The sequence below is a fragment of the Siniperca chuatsi genome, linkage group LG5, assembly GCF_020085105.1.
Source record: "Siniperca chuatsi isolate FFG_IHB_CAS linkage group LG5, ASM2008510v1, whole genome shotgun sequence".
Taxonomy (NCBI): domain Eukaryota; kingdom Metazoa; phylum Chordata; class Actinopteri; order Centrarchiformes; family Sinipercidae; genus Siniperca; species Siniperca chuatsi.
The window spans coordinates 18,267,676-18,289,488 of record NC_058046.1 but is presented as its reverse complement, the minus strand read 5'-3'; the positions used below and the strand labels follow the sequence as shown (position 1 = coordinate 18,289,488).

Sequence of the window (21,813 nt, the reverse complement as noted above, 5' to 3'; positions counted from 1 at the left end):
GGGGTCAGGGAGGAGGGGCATGCTTCAACACAGCCAAGCTATGCAAGCTCTTTGAAACTGGAGGAGCTGAGAGAATCTTTTTTGGATGACGGGCGGAGGGGAGGAGGTTTGAGGCTATGTGTGAGGCGCTCGGGCTGGTTGCCGGGGATCAAACTCAGGTGGAGGGGGCTTGTGTGTGAATCTGGGACAGCAGTGTTTGTGTTTAACCTGCAAACAAGAACAAAAAGACATCCCTGCGTGCATACATTGGCATGTTCAGAGGAAACGCAGACTTGTGGTTTAACGCACATTTCAAGGACCAACTGTTACAGATACTCGCTCATCTTTGTGTACAAAAAGCTGCACGTAAGCACAGAAAACTTCATTGTTGAAGCACTGCAGTGAGGCTACATACACAGAGTAGAGGAAACCTTTACCACTGCGAAACACTTGCAGTGCCCTGAGGACATTTTTTCATGCAATACTTGAAGTGGATACGCTTAAAACTGGTGTCAAATATTACACAACCAGGCCACAATTCTTTCTAGTTATAAAAGCACATAATTAAAAAACAAATGTTTCACTTCACCCATTCCTCATTGTTTCAATTCTCAAATATTCTCCCAGCAGCATCATGTGAGATTACAGGGAAGTGCCAGACTAAAGCCTATATAAATATGAAGTCATTATTAATGGATTCATTTGCTGCGTTTTCAAAGTGGAGGAGCAACTGAGCCACAGAGGATGAACAACTATGAAATGCTCAAATGCTCATGCATGTGTGCATGCATAGTGCGTCATCACACAGATGATCACAAAGCAGTCATAGCTCCCTGTAGGGGAAAGTATATCAGTTTCCATTGACCAGTAGTCTTGCTATCATGTGGCTCTGACCCGGGAGTCAATTAGTCATCTAAGTTGCCCTGCCTCACTGGGTTTCCATGGCCAGAGACAAAGACAGGAGGAAGGTATACAATGATCCCATAATTTCAGTATCTTTATATGGCGTAAACATCCCAACTACTGAGATGCTAAATTCTGCAGCCACATGTTCCTTATACTTGAAAGGTTTGGTTTATGGGGCTATTTTGCATAGGAATGCACTCATTATAAAGCAGGAGGTGTCAGGAGCATTGCAGCGATTCTCCATTAACAACCACTTGACAAGAAAGTACAGAGATGCAAAAAAAAAAGAATTCCTACCATTTGAGAATTGTTCACAGATCACACCTAACGCCTAGTCCATGAAACCAGAGTGCAGAAAGCCTTTTCATGATAGAGGCTTTTCTGGGTTGTAAGAAGCATAAGTTTGTGCAAGGACAACGTTATTTCGTTCATGTTTGTGTCTCCCTCAAGCAATTTGTCAGCTAAGCACAGAGAGACAAAGGGTTGAGCTGCTATTCTTCCATCCCTAGGTCACATCACAATACATCAATGGTTTGCCATTTCAGAATATGCCGCTGTTATGCGGTTTGAGCCCAGAATTGAAAAAATAGAGCCTATTCCAACCATGCTGAAAATAATCAATAAGTGCATAGAAAAAAGAAAACGGCCATAAACACAGAGGCTTTCATTCAGAGTCCCACAATGCAGATGAAAGCACAGAATGCACCTGGAGAGCAAAGCAGAGAGAGGCAGAAGACAAGAGAGCCCACAGAGTTATGAGGTGGGGCCAGAGAGCGCTGGCTATATTCAGACCTCGGCACCATCTATCTCCACAGCAGCTATTAGATTTCTAATATTGTTGGTTTTAAGGAGGCTCGGCTTTCCTGCCACAATGAGACGGCTTCAGCCCCAGTTGCCCCCTTTTCCTTTTCAGTGTGGTCTCACGAGGTCCTCTCGGTTTTCTGCAAACAATACTGCTGGGCTGCGGCCCTTATTTAAAAGATTAATAGGATGCTGTCTTGACAGAGAAGCAATCACTGAGGTTTCTGTGACAGCAGAAAAAGTGTGAAAACAAGGCAAAGAGGAGAGACCATTGTCACGGTTACCAACTGGTTGCTGCAGCTCAATTGAGATAGCTGTGGCTTTCAAGCCCAGCTGTCAATCACAGCAGCAAGCATCAATGGGGTAAATTTGAATGATAAAACGATAAGTCATGAGCAGGCGATTTCCCTGTCATCAGGACAGGGGCGGTTTGAGTGTAACTCACTATGGGTGGAGAGATTTCACTGCAGCCATATGGAATTTGGTTTTGCCTCGAGTTGCTGGCTTCACCCCTCAATCATGACAGAATGTGTAATCACCAAATGTCTTCCTCTCAATCCCTGTTACAATTGGCAGCACAGTGCTGTCACTAGAGATGGGGGAACAAAATGGAAAGCTGACTAAAAGACAAGCTTTAAGTGACACTTAATTTGAGATACCCAGGCATTCTCTCAGCTCCAGTAAACAGTATCCATCAAACTTCGCCCAGAGCCTGTATGAGTCTGCAACTGTCTGTGGGGAGAGGCACAGTATGCCTGAGAGGCCATCAGTTACCAAGAAAACTGATGAAGAAATCAAGTCCTTTAAAAGTTCCTTAAAACAACGAGAAACGGCACAGGAATGATTATGACACTTTTAAAGAGCAGACTTTCATCTCGTCCAGGTCTACAGCAGTACTCAAAATGTTTCCTTCTATAGACAAGCCCGCCAAAAAAGAGCATGACAGAAGCTAATGACAGCCTCAGAGAAGACGACAGAGAGGGTAAAAAAAACACAAGTGAGCTGGTGAAGAAGTAAGCGAAAAACACAGAACAGCTGCTTTGTCCCTACTTCCCTTTGCTCATCCTAGGAGAGAGTCCCATGCGATCTCCCTGATCCTAGTTTGTGGCTGACAGAAAGGACCGCAGCTCTGTTCATCTCCCCACTCACATGCCCCCCGTCACTCAGCTGCCGGAGGGGGGGGGGGCTACATCAAGGAGAGACTCTCCCAGTGGGTTCTCGTCAGTTCCAGGCCATTGCACCTTGCTCGCTGGGAGTTTGTTTACACACACACACACACGTGCAAACACACACACATATCCATACTGAGGCAGATGACTATTAATGGATACGATAATGTGATGGGGGTTTTTTTGGCTGTACAGTCACATGTTTTGTTTTTAACAGTTGTGATAATATGAATCACTTCAGTAACAGATCACTGTAAGCTGGTGACAAAAAATAGTTATAAAATAGTTTGATGCCTCACAGAGCTTATTTAAGTGGCACAGGAGCAGATAATGTTCACTCAAAACCCAGTGATACAGTTGATGTGGTCAGTGGTAATGTGCAGCCGAAAGGCTTGACACACTTCCATGGTCTTTGGGGACGAGCAGAGAACGGCAGGCTGCCCTTGTGCGTTCAGTCTCTACAGATGTTGCCTTAGAGAACGGCTGACTGGCTGGCTGCGGTGACAGCTGGACAGCTGTTCCTATAGACGCAGCCACAGAAGCATGCCACGGGGATGGGGGTGGGGGATAGTGCTGTATGTTTAGTTTATCTGTATCAAGTTCCCAGGACGTGCATAGCTGTCAGTTTTAGCAATGGTGCATGAGCCTGGATAAGGAAAGATGGCACTTAACAGGAGAGAAAGCACAGATGGGTAACTATCAGACACGGCTGACATTATTTGAAGAAGCTCCAATACCAAAAAAAGATTTTTTTTTGTAAATTGTAATTTGTCTAACCATAAATGAACAGTCTAATGCAATACCAACTGGCTACACTGGCATAAGTCAAAACACTTAATTTGATCTACGAGGTCTGTTTGCGCAGCCGTGACATTTTTTTATCATCATAAACAAGTAAAAGTTTAATATGAACTTCAGAGGGAATTTCAAATTAATTAATTTTTTTACTTCTTCATAAAAGAAGGGAGGAAAAAAATCTATTTTCAAGGATAATTGGCTGAGCATTAAATCAACTCTGGACTTTATGCCAACATTGGTGGCTGCTGGTGATGAAAGACAGTTTAAATTGGGGTCATGTTCAGATATTATACCTTTATCCTGCCACTTAAAAACACACTTACTTAAAATTATTGAGACCTGCTAGAGAACAGTGCACATTAACGACAGCCTATAGATTAACTCCTGACTGAGGAGTAAGATTTGAAAAAAGCAGTTGAAAAAGAATTAAAATGTTGGAAAACACTCAGCAGTATTAAATCTTGTCACCTGCTGAATAAACACACTGCAAATCATGAGTTAAACAGCTTGGATTGACGCCAGTCATTTCTGCCAAAACTCTCATTTTTCCTAAGCAGCCTGGGCTATTCATTATGCCGCAAAAGGTCAGCAATTTGTTCAACTCAATAAAAATGTTAATAAAACTAAGAGCTCACAAGAAGAAGCACTCATAGCCTCTGGTCGGCCATCAAATAACATGAATATGTGAATGTGTGTACTTGTGTGGATGCATCTATTTGAATGCAATGCTGTCACTGCAGCATTACATAGGTCAAAGGTTGTACAGCAGCAGCTATCTACCAGGAAATATAGCTTTGGCCTAGTCGTAATCCTGGTCAAACTCCACCAACTGCTCAACACAAAGCAGATATATAAACACATGCTGACAAACACACACACACAATTCTGTAACCTACAATAACCAGGAGTTGATAAGTAACCCCCCACACCAGCATCTCCAATTCCAATTCGCACCCTCAACCCACTCTACTAAATAAAGGAAAAGACCCATTAGGCAGATTTCAAAGGCTGGCAGTGGGCTTATAATTATATATAAAATCTTTTAGAGGAAAAAAGTGATTACTCTGGATGCAAGTCTGGAAGTGGGTGGGGGTGGGTTATTGCTAAGCAACCAGTCATTATCCTCCAGAGTGGAGCGAGGTGACCGGCCATCCGTCTAACTCCGGTGGCTTGCCTGGCTCCTGTGCAAACCCCCCTTCCCCCTCCTTTTCCTCCACCACTCTCTCTCCCTCTTCCTTGTTCTCTCTCCCTCTCTGCCGTCTCCCCGTCCGAATACAAACAGAGATAAAGAACGCTGCAATCGCTCTTGACACACAAATAGGTTAACACAATAAAGCCGGCTTTGCCTGGCTCACTCGAGGGAGGAAAGCAATTCCAGCAGCAGGCAGGAGGTAATAAAACAGGGCTAGGAGTGTGTGTGTGTGTGTGAGAGAGTGTGTGTGTGTGTCCATACATGTCCTCATGTCAATGTTCCTATGTTTTTGTATGTGAGTGGAGGCAGGCACACAGAAGCCCTTTGGCTTCAGGGCCTAATATCCCACAGATTTTCAACCCTTTCTTGACACAAATAATAACATAGGAGAAAATGACGGAAATTCCAGGCTACTCCTCCTTTTAGATTAAGGAAATTGTGGCTTTATGACAATACAGCTGACCTGCACCAGCCCTATACAAACACATGAACGTTTCCCTATGGGTCACATGCCGGCTCTCTTGTAAATGGTCTCTGGCTTGGTTAAAATTCAACAAGTAAATTGAATGAGTTTTATCTGTGCAAGCCTCGGCTGACTGTCCCTGATGCGGCTGCCAGGCCTGGCAATAAATGATAAAAATCTCCAGAGTTTTATTAAATCGTGTTGCATTCACGCTGAACTCAGGAAAATGGTTAGGTGGCTTCTGCAATTACAATCCGGACCAGACAACATTGTTTTCTCCAGTCAGTGGAAATTTCATTACCTTACAGCAACCGCGTTAGAATTGGGTAATAGCCTCTTTTTTGTCACAGACACAAACCGTCTGTGGGAGGTGTGACACCCCATAAGTGTTAACCATTTGCAACAATATGCATCTAGCCGGTAACAGTCCGGATGCTGGTCAGCATAATGTGCACCGTTATTCAGTGATATGGAGGAAATTAATGGAGAACATAGCAGTCAATAGGTAATTCCTGGATTGGCTGTAGTGTAATCAAACATATTGAACCTTAATACATCCATGCAGTTGTACGTATCTCTCCCCAGGCTATTATAGACAGATGACGTAACTCTCCCCATCACTTGCATGTCAATAAATAGAGAGAGGGGAAGCACGTTTCCTGTGGAAAGACTGAACTGTGAAGAAACCCCAATTAAAGCTTCTGGAAAAGTTTCACAAGTTTAGGTCATACAAGATAGCCATTTGTAAGTGTCAATCAATTCCCTTGCTTTTTACCCACTGTTCCTTCAGCCAGGTAATCAAAAAGCAGAGATGTAAAGTGGTGGCCATTGTCAACAGGGAATAAATTACCAAAGCATGAAGAGAAAACACCTTATCTGTCTGATGTATTTCCTGCTTCTGCAGAAAGCTACAAAGCCCGAGGGAGAGCAGTCAACCAAAATGCAGGGAGATGGAGATTAGGATGATGTGCAGTTCCTTGTTCCATTAAAGTTTGATCTTCCTCAATAGCCGAGGAGAATCAGATATCTACCATTCAAGTACACCAGCATAGAGGGAGAGATTAATCAGAGGCCTGCATGAGATAAAAACAGCCTTGCTTCTGGCATGGAAAACAATGGCAATAAAGAGTTCAGCTGATAATGTGAAACATGGCGAGGCACAATAGCAAATCAAACAGCATGTACGGGCCTCCAAAACAAATCAAAGCGCTGACTAGACTGCAATACAGTGGCTGAAGAAGTACAACCAGGGCTGATCTGATAGTAACCAAGGCCTTCATTTTACTACTAGTTAAGGTTGAAGAGGGCACACTGAGGATTTTCCCATGTTGCTCACTGTCGCCAGGCTCTCATTCCCTCTCCTCCTCCTCTCCCTGAGATCAATGGCGCTGGGGTGATTTCACAGCAGCCTGCACTGTCACCCAGAACAAATCAATGTGACCATGAGGAAGGCAAGAGCGGCATTGTTTTTAAGGAGAGCAAATTCGCTGTTGGAGAGCTTGTCAGATTTGCTTTATTCTCTTTCTTCCCCCAAGAACACTTTGGAAGGAGCATGCCTCCCCTCACATTTCTGGCTGGGTTATGAAGCAAACTATAAACTCCACAGCACTCAGCCTCTCTATACTAGCGTACTCATTAACCACATATAAACTGCACAGTTCCTGTTGACTGTAATTCACATGCCCAAGAGCATTTTCAAACAAAAAAAAAAAAAAGACTAACCGCCCTAACCTCTCCAAATTAAAGGCTATACATTAACCTCGGGGGCCTGGTGAGACGTGACTTCCATTCAGTCTGACAGGGGGTGAGAGGGGAAGGGAGGCAGAAGGTCGGAGGATCATCGCTGTCCGTCATGCGCTAAGTGGCTGCAGATAACCCCCGATGAAGAGCTGCCAACATCTACCATCACAGCAGATCAGATCACATGAGCAGAGCAGTGGTCAGATAAACCTTTTACTACAGCCAAAACAACGGAAATTATCGGTGGAGTAACGAGCAGAGAGCCACACAGCGTCTCGCTAACATGCACTACTCATCAGAAACACTGCAGGGGTGCATGTATGCAATCACATGCCAGTAGTCTATTTTTTGTGTAGCTACTTAGGAGCTTAAGCATTTCAAGTCAAGCATGTTTTTGTTTGATGCTGTTTATGAAAACAAGATGCCTGCACTGTATTTAAAGTTGTAGACAAATACTGACACATCAATTAACTGAAGATTTTTGTACTTTTTAGCCAGTTTTGTAGCCAGTTTTGTACGTTTTACTTTGTGTGATATGATCTTTAGGTATTTCACTCTATATGTAGAATCTCATGTCATGTCATTCATGAAATTAGATGTAAAGTGCCATGATATATATTACTCACTGGGACAAGGTCAATTACGTGGGGACAGCTGGTTTACAGATGTATCATATATAGCTGATTTGAAAACTGAGAACCGGTCCTTTGCCAGTAGTGACCCTGAACCGTGTAAAAGAGTCTGGGTTTGATTATCTGACCCTGACATTGTGGAAACAGACCGGGAAGAAAATGAAAGCTGCTCGTCTGACTTACTCAGTACAGCTAATAAGACTGAAGGTCAATCATCCAGCAGTAAAATAGATATAGTGTGCAGTTTGATGTATTATAGCAGCTAACTATATAATAAGCATAAGGAACTTGTAGTGCTACCCACAAACACTGATGGCAAATGCTCAAACAGAACCATCCCTGCTAATCCTGCCTGTACATTTAATGTCAAGTCCCATCAGCAGTATCATCTGTGCTGGAAACTGAACGTCACTCACATCATTTCACATTCATTCACTCTGACTTGCTGAAGCGTGTGTTTGTTTCTCCACAATCATTTGTGTGTAATGCTTTTGTTTTATGTTGCTTTTCCACATCCTGAGTACTGATGTGCGAGACAAATCTCGTTGCCAGGACAATTGAGTTTATATTAAATGTAATATTGTGAAGTACAAGAAAGGGCATGTCTCTTTTGTTTGCCTGCACATGAAAAGTGTTAAAACACAGACTGTTATAGACTTTTCCTGAAATGAAACACTTTGATCGGGTATCTAATGAGCTGCTGTTGACATGGCTTTGAGAGAAAACGTTCATGTTCCTTAAAGTGTCTGATGATATTTCCAAGTAAGAAGCTCTACGATATCAAGGAACGGTTGTCTTTTCTTTTCTTTGACAGGAGAGGAATATGTTTTTTCATGGTTATTTACATCTACAGTATAGATTTTTCTATAAATGGAGTTTGTGGACAGTAAGTCTGTTTTAAAAAAAGCTATTTCATTTGTGTTACTAAAAAGAAGCACTTTCATTAATGCAGTCCACACAAGAATGGACATGCTTAGCTTAGAGACTTCAGGGGTGGGTAGATCTTTAGTAACCCCCCCCCCCACACACACACACACACACACACACACCCACCCCCCTCTCTCTCACTCACACACACACATCTGTATCTACTATTTTAGTCATCTTAAGTGCCAAAATGAGTTTTGCTGCCTCTGGGTAGGTGTTGAGACAATCAAACCATGCAGGGATTAAAAAAGATTAATACACAGTGCAGGAAATTAAACTTCAGCGACTTTAACGATATTCATGAGTGGAGCTCACTTATTCACTTCAGGCAAGCACTTTAATAAGCAAAGAATACAGTAAGGAACCCAAAAGCTATCAATCAACCAAACTGATATGCAATTTGAGTTGCAAACTGATATAAAATGCCAGGCTTCTTAACCTTACTTTACTTACTTTTATTAATACGATGCCAAAATATGTTCTCCACCTTCCAACTGTTGCCAACATAAATGAGTATAGCAGATCAGATTTGACTTTAGTAATTCAGGTTTTCATAATATCATCAGCAAGTAAAGCAGAATAGAATAAATTGCTGGTTTTCAACCTACAAAGTGCTAATCATTTTTTAAGTTTAAACAGACAGTTGAAAGTAGAGAGCAACACGAAACATGGTAAAAGCCAGAGGAAGATGAAATGTGAGCAAAGTTTTGCAGCAGGGCACTTGAAGGTCCAGTGTTACAGATTTTTTAAAAAGAAATCTGACAGCAAGCCAGAAAATAAAGAGGCAAAACAAGAGCTACAAACTCCAAAAGGTAATTCAGTGACCTAGATATTAAAGCTTTTCTGCCATTTTGTTCTCCCCTGCCTTGTCCAACCATCAAGTTGAGTTAAGGCAAGCATTATGCTGGGAAGACTATTTGTTTAGGTGAGGAGCAGCCGCAGAGCTAATATGAGCACAATTTGCTCAGCAGGTCACAGGCGCAGAGTGGAGGAAGTAAATGAGGCAGTTCTGCCCCCTCGGGTGCAGCCCCTGCCTCATACATCACTGGATGTTTTATTCAATACAACCAGGAAGGCTCTATGGCAGGTGCCCTGACTGTGGGGGCGCCTGCCCTGCTGTAGGGGCCCATATTACATTCAGCGAACTGCCTGTCTGCAGGGCTGCTGGAGAGAGAATGACTGGAGCCAGTGAGGAAGATAAATTTTGAGGATGCTTGTAGTCTAATGATAAAACATACTGTGTGCAGCTTTTTCACTGCACAGTCAGCATAATGTGCAGGCTCATTTATGTGCAGTGTGAGCAGTGAAGCTAAATATTGCAAAGCAACCTCAGCAACCCATAAGGCTCAAAGAGTTGGAGCAGCCTAAACTTTTAGCAGCCAACATTCATATTAAAATGAAATGGACTTCAGTTACATTCAAGATAATCAGACTTTTCTATTTGCATTCAAGGCCTGGGCTGCACAGGAGTAATTTGCTGAAGAATTCACAGGACAATGACAAATTACCTCCAGACCTCAATGCAGCACAAGAGCATCATCCATGTCGCCGAGCACAAAGTGAAAAGTTTTACAGTGTTACGCACACATCTCCGTGAATTTTATGAGTTCTTAAGCCTGTCACAATATGAAGGCACGCTATAAAACAGATTGTATATCATTAACACTCCGGGGTGAAAAATCACTAATTGCAGCAGACACTAAAGTCACCCTCCCCGCACGCACTGACGCACGGGGGCGTACAGATGAAAAATTCGCACCTTTTGCTCTGAGCCGCAACTCCTCTAGTGCCACATATTCCTGCTTGTGGTGCCTGCGGTGCAATACCCCTCGACAATACACTTAATTGCTACCCGTACTTGAAAAGACCAATATTACACATCAAAGCAGTTCCTAAAGCCATTCGGGAGCGGCTCTCTAACAAGTCGATTTTTACAACACTTCCTTTATTGTGGGTCACGAATGGAAACAAAGGGTTTAAATGTGAGACAACGTTATGTGAGCAGCATCCTGGGAAAAGGGAGCATTTACAAACATTCGTTATTTTCTGCTGTTCAGCGAGGCTCTGACAGGAACTACGTTAATGATTACAAAGAACGACCAGACCCATTCTGAATCTGCCAGACTTGTAGAAAATAGATATTTTTTAATATATATTTACCATAAATTGCTCCGTAGTGCAGACTAGAACTCCATGCAGATTCACCGAGCAATCTGCCTCATACTTCTGTGGTCCAAATTAAAAAAGATTCATTCTGTTCTCCAAAATCCAGCAGCCGCTTTGTCGATGTCAAATGTTGATTAAGTTTATCCTCCTCTTCCGATTGTATGCAAATATACCGGTAACCCTGCGAATTAGATTCCACAATCGCCTCTAGCATGCAAAGTTAATAAGCTTTCCCTTTTTCTCGACTCGGCTGCCAATTTTTGTCGAGAGCAAAAGCGCAGGTCGACGAGCGTCCTCGGAAGGATTGCGCACCAAGTGCGCTTCGGGTTTTCAATGTTTAGCCTCCGGGAACAAAGTAAAGCGGTCCTGGTTGTTCTTCTTCTCGATTGTTGATATCTCCAAATAACAGAAGTGATGATCGAAAGACTGGATGGTTGAACTGCTACGCAGTATTCCAAAATCCACCGCTGTTACGCATGGGTTTAAAGTGGTCCGCCTGCTCACTATAGACGACCTTAGGTGAAATGTATCGTGCAAATGTTTATTGTAAGTAATATTATCTATTAGGCAATATTGTGTGAAGGTACCCTCAAAGAAATCAAGGCTGGGCCAAAGCAGCTGCCTGAAATATCCTAAACTGATGCGATGTAAAATCCCGGTGATCAGGCTCTGCTCTGTCCGTCACTTTCTCCGTGGTGTCGGCAGCCTCTCTGAGATGTCTTGCCTCCCGATTCACACTCAGATTTCCAGCTGAGACTGTGAAGTAATCTCAATAGCAATGCTCCGAGATGCTCTCTTTGGTGTATTAACCAAATAAGATATGGTTACGTCTGAATAAAGAGCTAGCTGCTTCAGGCAGCTCCGGGATGCGGTCCTACCCTTGAGCCGAGCTGCCGAGACTGACAATAACCCGGAACGCTGCAGACTGTCAGGCTGCACAGACCGCCCACCGACCAATCACTGTACTGAGGGAATAGAAACATTCCCACGGGTTGGCCAATCATGGGTAATTGAGGACTGTTACCATAGAGATGCTCGGCGTCCAAGCGTCTGAAACCACGTTGTTTATTCGCGGAAAAAGAAATAAAGCGTCTGATATAAATTGCTGTGGCAGGATGCAGACTGAGATCTTTAATCACTCTTTTATCCTTATCAGCAGCCTAGTTAAAGGTTAAAGCCACCATTCCTTAATGGGAAGACCTGGGCTCAAATCTGCAGGCATCTGCTCTGCAGACGTGCCCTTGAGCAAGACACTGAATCACTTCAAGCTGCAAGAATGTTGCTCTGTGGCTGGTCTACAGGGAGAAATAAAGTATTATTATGCAACCAGAACACAATTAAATGGGATTAGCATGCAAAATCAATCCACTGTTTATGAATTGGTGACTGTAAAATGCTATTTAACTTAATTGGTTTGAAACTCCTGCAGGACAAATATTTCATACAGATACTAATCCTTGCAATAATCAGTTTATAATGTCAAAAGTTTGAAGGTTTGGCCGCTGTGTGATCATCCAGGCTCAACCTCTGCCCTTTATGAGCTCAGATTTATTAAGTGATCTATACTGTAGGATGCATCGCATGCACTTATAATGTTCCTGAACACAAATCCTTTCTTGCAACAACTCTTATAAGAATACATAGGGTCACTCATGCATAAACAGTGTGTACTTTAAATCCACTGACTGTCGCAAAATGTTAAATTACCTCAATATACAGTATTTCAGCAAGACAATCTTTTAAAAAGTATGACAAACAGTATGTGGGACTGTCTACTTAACTTTGCAGAATTCCTTCACTGACACCTCCAACTTATATGAGTCACAGGAAACCTTGCAAAACACCTATTTTTTGCAAAATGTCATTACAACAGTAAGGCAGCGGAGGGTTTACTTTGACAGAGGTCCTTAGTATTCTTCTTCTTCTTCTTGCCAACTGTGTCCGGTGCACACAGACCCCGGGACACACAAAGGCAGCACAAGCAATCACACATCATGGACTCTCATAATAAGCTGACGCTGGGAAGTGGGTGATGCAGCACTCAGCTTATGCCAGTGCTGATAAGAGCCTGAAAGTATTACCTCGGTCTGGCAGCCCGCTCCAAGAAATCCATCCTGAGCCAGGTCATCAATTCTGCCCTATCTGATTGCTCACCAATCCCTGGCAGCTCCATGTCGCTGTCCTGGCTTCTGCCTTTGAAATTCTCTCTATGACTTGCACTTTCATGCTAGTTCTTTCACAGAAAAATAGATATATACTGCATGTACATATGGGGTCTTTTATGTGGTCTTACAGCTACATGACACAAAGTAAACATCTCACATCTCCCCCTCATTTCTGCAGTGGACCTATAGAGCATACATTAAAGCCTGTGGAGTTCAATCATATCACCTACACCGTGCGGCTGCATAGTCAATCAAACAGATGAACAATTAATTGAAAAATATTCAACCAGGGCTGTGTTGTGCTCCACTGAGGCAGGCAGGCAGGCAAATAAGCCATTTGATAAGCAGATGACTCAACAAACATTCAAGGCATGTTTACTGTGGTTTGATTAGAGTGCGCCCAATACGCAGAAGATTGGACACAAATACGTTGTGAAAACACTCAGCTGTTCCAATCCCCAAGGCAGCATGAGGGCACATAAAAACAATGAATTATTTATGGGGGAGACTAGTGAAATATCACAGTAGATAATTTTCTGTGGGCTATATTAAATGCAGTTTTCAAAATAATATGTCTGAGTCTGTGCATTTCCCAGAAATCATTCCCAATGACAGGATCTAGAGCCTGGAGATTGGATATGAAATCACATTAGATATCTCCCTGTCAAGAGATCTATGATCGTCTCACTAAAACACGAAAGCAAGGGTTATTCACATGCTAATTGCACCTCCTTCTCGTCTTAGTAAATATGATCAAAGGATATTTGCTTTGTCTCTGTTTTAGGTATTAGCTATGGTTCAAAATGAAAGACCTCACTATCAAGAGAAGCCTTTAGCATGCCTAATCTGAAAGATGGTTCACAATACCAATAAATCCAGGTTCAGCTTCAGTAAAAACCACTGCAGCTTCTGTTCGAATTGGGCATGTCATAAATAAACCTCTTGTACGCCCCATCCAGAGCTAACATTAGTGTCTGTCTCTGGGCTGAAAGCCTTACGCTGTTACAATTTGTTCCTGAAAGTGAACTCAGTTTAATTGAGCAAAGTTTAAGTCTCCACAAACAGCAAAGTAACAGAAAAAAAAATCGATGGCAGCAGAGGCATGGAAAAAAGAGATAGCATTGATTTATCTGCCATTGATTCACAAGGATTGCTGCATTGTGCCCTGCGGGTGAAATGCACGCTGTCTGCCAACTGATGGGGATGAATCTGAAAAGGTGTCAAGTGGTTAGAGGACACAGAGGTGGAGGATGAGATCGGGGCAGCCAGAGGTGGCAGGGGAGGAAGAGTAGACTAGAGAGGGAGCAAGGGCATGTAGTATCAAACAGAAAAAGGCAGTAGACGAAAGGCTTGATAAGCGGGGATAATGTTGCGAGGATGACACCACCAATACGTGGCGTTGAGTCTCTGTAGTGTTGCCTTAAATGTCTTTGACAGAAGCGAGAAGAGATCAACATGAAAGTGGAGAGCTGAGTGTAAAAGAAAAAGGCCTGAAGCTAAAACATAACTCAAGACACCAGTTAAAACCAAGACTTCGCTGTCCTGTTGACAGTATCAACATCTTAAATGAATATAACCCGTATTTCAGCAGTTATCAGCGCAACAGTAGGCCAACTTCAGTTGATTCAGTGTGAAGTCAAAGGCTGTTGGCTACAATAATTCTGTATGAGTAAGCATATATCAAATCCCACTGTTGCAAGTGCTTGACAAGACAAGCATCTTTTGCAATATCTTAAGTCTCAGCAATTGGCAAATCAATGTTTCCCCAGAGACTTTATACTGACAGCCAAATGTTGTTGAGATGAGGGGAAGCCAGGACAGAGATCAGAGGCCAGAGCAGCCACACAGACCCAGACGAAGAAGTGTTACTCCTGAACTTGGTATTTTTACAACATCACGCCTCTGTCAGTCTCCTCTGTGGCTGTTGGCAATCTCACGGCTACACTGAATATAAAGGGAGAACTATGTTTGCTATTGCGGCCCCTTGCAACCTTCAGAAAAGTATTTGGTTGGTAATTTAAAAAAAACAGTAAGACACATGCTTTCCTATGCCTTTTGAAGATGGTGATATTTTGAAATCCTTTTCTAAGTTTGGTCTATTTTTTGTGGGGGGTTTTCTAAAGTAGTTTTGTGTTAAAGGCATAATTCGAATGTAGTTGACTTGACATAAAGTCTGTCACTTGTTTGTGTTTTTTAAAAGGACAAGGTGTTCCCTAACAGTTTTGGCTGAGAGTGATTCTCTGTGAAGTGCTTTGTAACCTTGTTTTTTATTCAAGGTGCGGTTTAAGTGAAGCTGACTTGATTTGACACAAGGATTGTCACATGTTTATGTCTTAGAAGGCTGTTTTCTTGAACACTGTTTTGGTTCAACCCTCAAAAGCATCTGGTTTCCTGTGTGTGACCAGTCAGAGATGTCTTCATGAGACACCACCCGGAGCCTCAACATACACACAGGAAACTGTTTGCCGACAGGCTGAGATGAGGTTATGTGCCCTTTATGTTTGGGATGAGTGTGCTTTTGGGTGGTGACTGTTCTTGCTCTTCACAGGGCCCATATTTCATTTACAGCCAAATCAAATTACTGCAATAGCATAAGGGGGTGAGAAACTGAACTGGAAACAAGAAACAGCAACATTCATTTTCACATTTCTAATATAAAACTTAATTCAGACAAAACATGCAGATGATCGAAGATGAAATGTTTATTTCACATTGCCAGGTCTTTATATGTCTCCATTTAACAGAAGCATAAAAGAGCTTGAGTGGAGGGAGGTCAGGCACAGTGCGACCTCTGTCACACCTGGGCCTGTTAAATCTCAAGACGCCCAAACTATTTGAATTTGCAACATCTAATGTAGGAAGTTAGGTTCCATTAATTGGAAAGCTTCGAAGCAGCATAGCTGTCACTATACTGTAAGAAAATAAAACACTTTTTTAACACCTGTTCCTAGTGTTTGTCAGCACCTTTATGCCATTAAAACATAGACACACTTGCCTATATTCTTTTATTTATTAAGTAATAAATAAAAAATGTGCTACATATAAATAATATTTTACACCAAGTTAAAGTGATTGCATAGTGATATCAGAATATGAAATTTCACCATCCTACAAAACCTGAAGTACCAAATATTAACAACTTGATTGATGCTGCGGTCTATCAAGGATGTCATCATATGACCACACACACACAAACACACACATTGTGTATTTACGCTGATGCTTTTCCTCCGAACAGCAGCTGGTTAAGGCAGGTCTGCCAAGAACACAGCTATTCTGCCTGTTGTTTGAGAGCTTCACATGTTGTATCTCCCCTCTCTCCACACAATGCAGAGTCAGCTCAGCACTGGTGTGTGTGACAGGTGAGGGGGCCACTAAATGCACTTTGTTTTAGTTAAGACCTACTTTAATGAAATGCACCCTGGAGAACAGCTAAAACACAACCATTCACATATAATTATTGTGTGTAAGACATACATACAACATAAAAGAAAGTCTATTTTAAATCACAGATTTCCACCCATGCACTCGATTTATATTCCCCCTCTGTGTAGCGAAGAAGGATTGTGATGATCTCTGCACTAATTAGATACCTTAATCTTATGAAAATGTGACTGTAATTTCAATAGAAGTTCACTTCACTGTGTCCCAGCTTCATACGATGTACTTATTCTAACCCGGTTTCAAGCATGTAGTGTGTTCATTCTGGAAAAGTGACAAAATTAAGTATATTCAGAAAATATTGAATTACTTGATTTTTGAGTGTGGTGTTGAAGGACGCTATTGTCCCACAATGTAATGCAAAACAAATCTGGAGGAGCTGGTCACAGCTGGAAAAAAACAAAAACAAATTGCGAATGGCCGTTAGAGAGCAGCAAGAGCATCTCGAAAAACTAAAACATATTAAAATTTTGGGAAAATAGTTTGACAAAACCACTTACTAGCCTTTTTCAGAGTTTTCAATCGTATTAAATGGTCTTCATACGTGCATGGAGTTTACTTAGTTGTCTTGTAGATACATTTGCTGACGTGAGATCAGTAGCTGTTAAGATTTCATCCATAGCGCTTTTGAAAGTTGATTCTTGACCTTGAAAATAGTAGTTTGACAAAACAATGCCAACTCAAAGACCAATTAATAGCTTTTACCAATGTTTTTAACCTTATCACATGCTCTTTATCGTCATTTTATAAAAATTATTTTGCCTCCTCTTTGTTAAGTTCCAGTTATAGTTTAATGTTCGTGTTATATCATTTCCAGTTAGTACTTTCTTGTGTTTTATACAAACTGTGAAAACAGTATACTACTATGAAGATAGTAGATGCTGTAGTATATACTCTGTATAGTATTAGTTTGTTATTGTAGTTTGTCTTGATTACTGAATTCCCATTTACAAAATTATTTAAAGGAATTGTTTGACCTTTTGGGAAATACGCTTATATGCTTTCTTGACGAGAGTTAGAAGAGTATCTGTAACACTCTCATGTTTGTCCGTTCATTTTGAAGCTGGAGCAGGGAGATGGTTAGTTTAGTTTAGCTTAGCATAAAAACTAGAAACGGGAAAACAGCTGGCCTGGCTCTATCCAAAGGTAACAAAATCTGACTACCAGCACCTCTAATGCCCACTAATTAATACGCTGTATCTTGTTTGTTTACACTAAATTGTAAAAACGACAATTTGTGTTTTTACAGGGAATTATGTGCCAGACTATTTCTTGGCCGGGTGCAGTAACTTCCTGGAATCGCTTTCTGGTTACACTTTTTGTATGGTTTAAACAAACAAAATATAACATGTTAATTAGTAAACTTTATTAGTGCTGGTAGGCGGACTTTCTTTTTACCTTTGGATTCCAGTCTTAATGCTATGCTAAGCTAACCATCTCCTAGCTCTAACTACATACAGTATTTACCGTACAGATATGAGAGTGGTATTGATCTTCTTATCTAACTCTCAGCAAGAAAGAGAGTAAGCGTATTTCACAAAATGTTGAAGTATTGCTTTAATGTTATAGGTACTGTAAAGGAGCAGAGTTCACCGTCTCTTAAAAACAATAGCCTTTTCTGCATTCGGCCATTTGCATTATGGATAAAACATCAGAAACATCAGGATTTTGTAATCTCAGTTGCCAGTTACTGTATTCAAAATTCCTTGTGTTGCATTTTGAATTGCTTGGGCTTGTTCATTTCAAGTTGTGAGGCAGCTGGTTGAACACTTTCCATGTCTCTCCATATCAGTCAGTCAGGCTCCAGTGGACAGAGGGACCATCATCCTCTGCTTTGCGCAGTGCTCAGCTCTGCTCAATTTTGCACCTCCGTTCGCAAGTGATAGAGCACTATCAATTCTGACAGCTCCCCAGAGCCACTGGGATTTGAGTGCTCCCTCCTTTCACCCATCCTGCACCCCCAAAACACACGTACACAATCACACACACATACACACACACACACACATTCACCTCTTCTCTACTGTCTGTCTCTTAAAAGGACAAGGGCTGGAAATGAAAGGCGGAACAAAAGCTGTCAAAGTAAAGAAAGAAACAAAGAAGTGAGGATATCTGTAGGGATGCTAAGGACAATGAGATACTTTGTCCCTTGTTTCATTATTGGCTTGTGTTTAATTTGAAACAGACAGCTAATCACATTAGAGACAACCTCTCCACAACACTTGAGCACCGCTGTCTCCTGGAAGCAATCACCACCCTGAAACTGTCTCATTCTAGGTCCAATTACTTAAGTCCATACAAATCGTCCTCGATGCGACTGAATTGTGAAGCCGAAATTATTACAAAGACCTTTATGCTATAAATTGAGAAGTTTTAACTACAGGAGGCAAAAACATGATGATAATGACAATCATTACAATAATGATAATAATGATCATGACGATGTTAAGCTTTGCTAGCTTGTTATTTTTAGCCTTTACGAATGCATTTGCCATTTATTTTTGTCCTGACAGTTTCTCATGGGAAAAATCAATTATAGAAAAGATGCTACAAATACATTATTATTACTTAGGCTACATTAACACTAAAACATTTTTGTTTTAAAACGCATAACTTTTGCTACGTTTACGCCTAGCGTCCACACTACTCCGGTATTCAAACCTCTAAAATGGAGCAATACTGACCCCGTTTTAGTTTGAAAACTCTGGGATTTTAGTCTGCCCTTCCCTGATTCGTCACATACTATCACATGACCCTTTTCCGGAAGGAAACAAACAATATCAGCCTTAACTACTAACGGTTAATTCAACATGGATAACAAATTACAAGCGTTGTTGATCTTGTTGTCTATGCTAGCCGCTGTTGTTCAGTTAAATTCTGCATTTTAGCAAACAAAGAAATCTCTGGTCTTAATTTTCGCCATTGTTGTTCTTCGTTTGTAGTATTTTCTGCAACTAAGCAACCAACCGCAGAGTAGACAATCTGCTTCCTGTTTAGACCGGCACATGACCAGTGTACCTGAATGGTCATGTGATATGCGTTTTCAGGCATGTTAGTATGGATGGAGATTATTTCTGAAATGGTGCTAAAATGCTTGTGTGTATGGAGATCTTTTTGGTTTTAAAAGCTGTTTTAAAATAAAAACATATTAGTGTGGATGTAGCTTTTGAGTGAGAAGAAATTACATGGTCTTCCTCTAACAAATGATCAAATGAAGTTGAGTTTATAAGCCGTGAAACACAGTTTAGCTTAATTTGATACACTCAGAGGTCTGGTATGACCAGTAGATATGGTGGCTAATGTTATTTAATATTAGCAAACTTAAGATAGATATTGCTGGCATTACTGAGTCAGTGGGTGACTTTATGATCTTTCTTATCTGCTAATGTTACAGTTTGATCTAGCATTTAAGATTACCCCAATATTGTCACTTGTGGCCACAGTGGCTGCTGTACATTATCTCACTTTAAACCGATGATATCTGATGTTTTGGCAGTGAAAACAGCCAAAGCAGATACGACATTAGTAATCATTTGGAGTTGTGTTTCTGGCCACCATTCACTCTCTTTTAGCTCTGTTTGTGGTCTCTACCAACTCCTGAGGGAAATATCTGGCTCTTTAGCAGCTAAATGCTCCACTATGTTCACCAGCTAGTCGCTAACTGTGTCTGTCTGTAGTTTGGTGCTGGGCAAGTGGCGTGCAGTGTTTTTTTTTTTAGAGCTTTTTTCACTGAAAACAATGCTATGAGAACTGTGAAAGTGAGCCAAAACAATACAGCTGTGGGCCAGAAAATCAAAACAATGAGATGAAAGATCCTAAAAAAGCCCTGTACAGTTAACAGGAACTGCAGAGTCTGGTGATAACGTGGGTTCAGCTCTACAAGCGACACCTTTCACATACAAGTAGTCATATGATCCATTGGTAATATAAACATATTGATTAAAGCTTTAAAGTTAAAGATTTCACAGTGAAATTGTGTTAAGGGGCTGCTTCACAGACACAAAAATAAGCAGACAAAGAATATATGGCAGAATATAAAAAGGGTTTGACCTAACCATGAATGAGAGAGCAGGTTAAAAGTCTCTCTTGGAAGCTGGTTAACAATCCCAGCAGGACATCTTAGCTCAAAGCACAAAGAATGAATGAGATCAGAGAAAAATCTAAAACTGAGGTGCTGGGAGCAGAGAGCCAGAGCAGGATAGAAACATGCAGTCACCTCACATGGGAAGAGAAACCAGCTGAAATAAGCTGCACGCAATTAGCCGGAGTTCGAGGTTGCTTTGTAAAAATTACATAGTACATTTCCCATTTCACCATGGCATCAGTGACTTTTGGAGTGATTTGTATTTGTTCAGCTAAAATGACTCAGACTCTCTGACTCTGACTAAGAAACTGGATCCAAAGAAGCCCTCAGAAATCCAGGTGTTCATTTACATGTTCGTTTGCTGCTTCATGTCTGTATGTCAGCCGCTGGTTAAAAAGGTGCACAGACAGGTGGATGCTCATGCTAGATGGTGGATGCTGGATGTGGATTATAATAACACCATGACCTCTTTCTAGCACCGCACACTCTTCTTTCTCCAGCTGTTCGGTCTCCACTGCACTTTAGTTCCTTCACAGATTTTTCTTCTACTCCCATCTGACGCATTTCTATCTTTCTGAACAACTGCTTCTAACCCTTGACTCTTCCTGCCACTCTTAATCCCCCTTTTGTTTCAAGGAAGGATCTTGACTGCATTATTCAATATTCAAATTTCCATCTTCATAATTCCTCTTCACTCAACTCTGACCTCAAAAAAAGCCACCTTTCTTTTGCTTGGTGAATTATCATCCCATCTTCTGTGAGACCTTGCCAATCTATTAATCTAACTTGCCATTTACTTGTCTTGTCTTTTCTCTCCAGCTCTGTTAAAGGTTGGCTGTCTCTCCTCTCACTCTATCTGTCAGTCAGTCTTTGTGTGCAAATCCCACGTCTTTCTCCCCCAGACTGAATTATTCAATTTAGATGCCATTTGTTTCACAGTTGGCGATTGGGAGCGTGTGCATTCTCCTCTATATAAACTGTGGTTCTAATCACCAACTGCACGCACCCCCTCGCCTATTCGACTGTTAATGTTCCCTCGCAATGCAACCCCATTTCTCATTCATTTTCTGCCCTTTTCTCTAAATTAGCAGCATATACGTGTGAAGAGGGTTTTAGGAGCTGTTGTCTCCGGGGACAACTCTCTGTTTCACACATGGAAATCAATTTGTCGAGACGAGCGTTTCACTGAAAGGTGCCATTAGGATTCGCAATATCAAGACAGGAAGGGGTTGAGGTGTCTGCACCCACGACCTTACTTACTCCTTTTAAATGGGTTCCTGAGGATGGAACACACCTTGCTGACGTTTTCTGGATGATGTACAGAAAGATGTAAATTGACATGACCGTTCT

The 21,813-nt window shown here is 41.6% G+C and overlaps 1 protein-coding gene across 1 annotated transcript in view; it reads right to left on the bottom strand.

Annotated features, from left to right (window-relative positions):
- The window catches only part of fam222a (family with sequence similarity 222 member A), a 49,141-nt gene extending 37,454 nt beyond the window's left edge, over positions 1-11,687 (bottom strand). Inside the window, exon 1 of the mRNA XM_044196887.1 lies at positions 10,768-11,687. The gene's annotated coding sequence lies outside the window, so the exon portion shown is untranslated. The remainder of the gene's footprint in view (positions 1-10,767) is intronic.
- Positions 11,688-21,813: the final 10,126 nt, after the last annotated feature.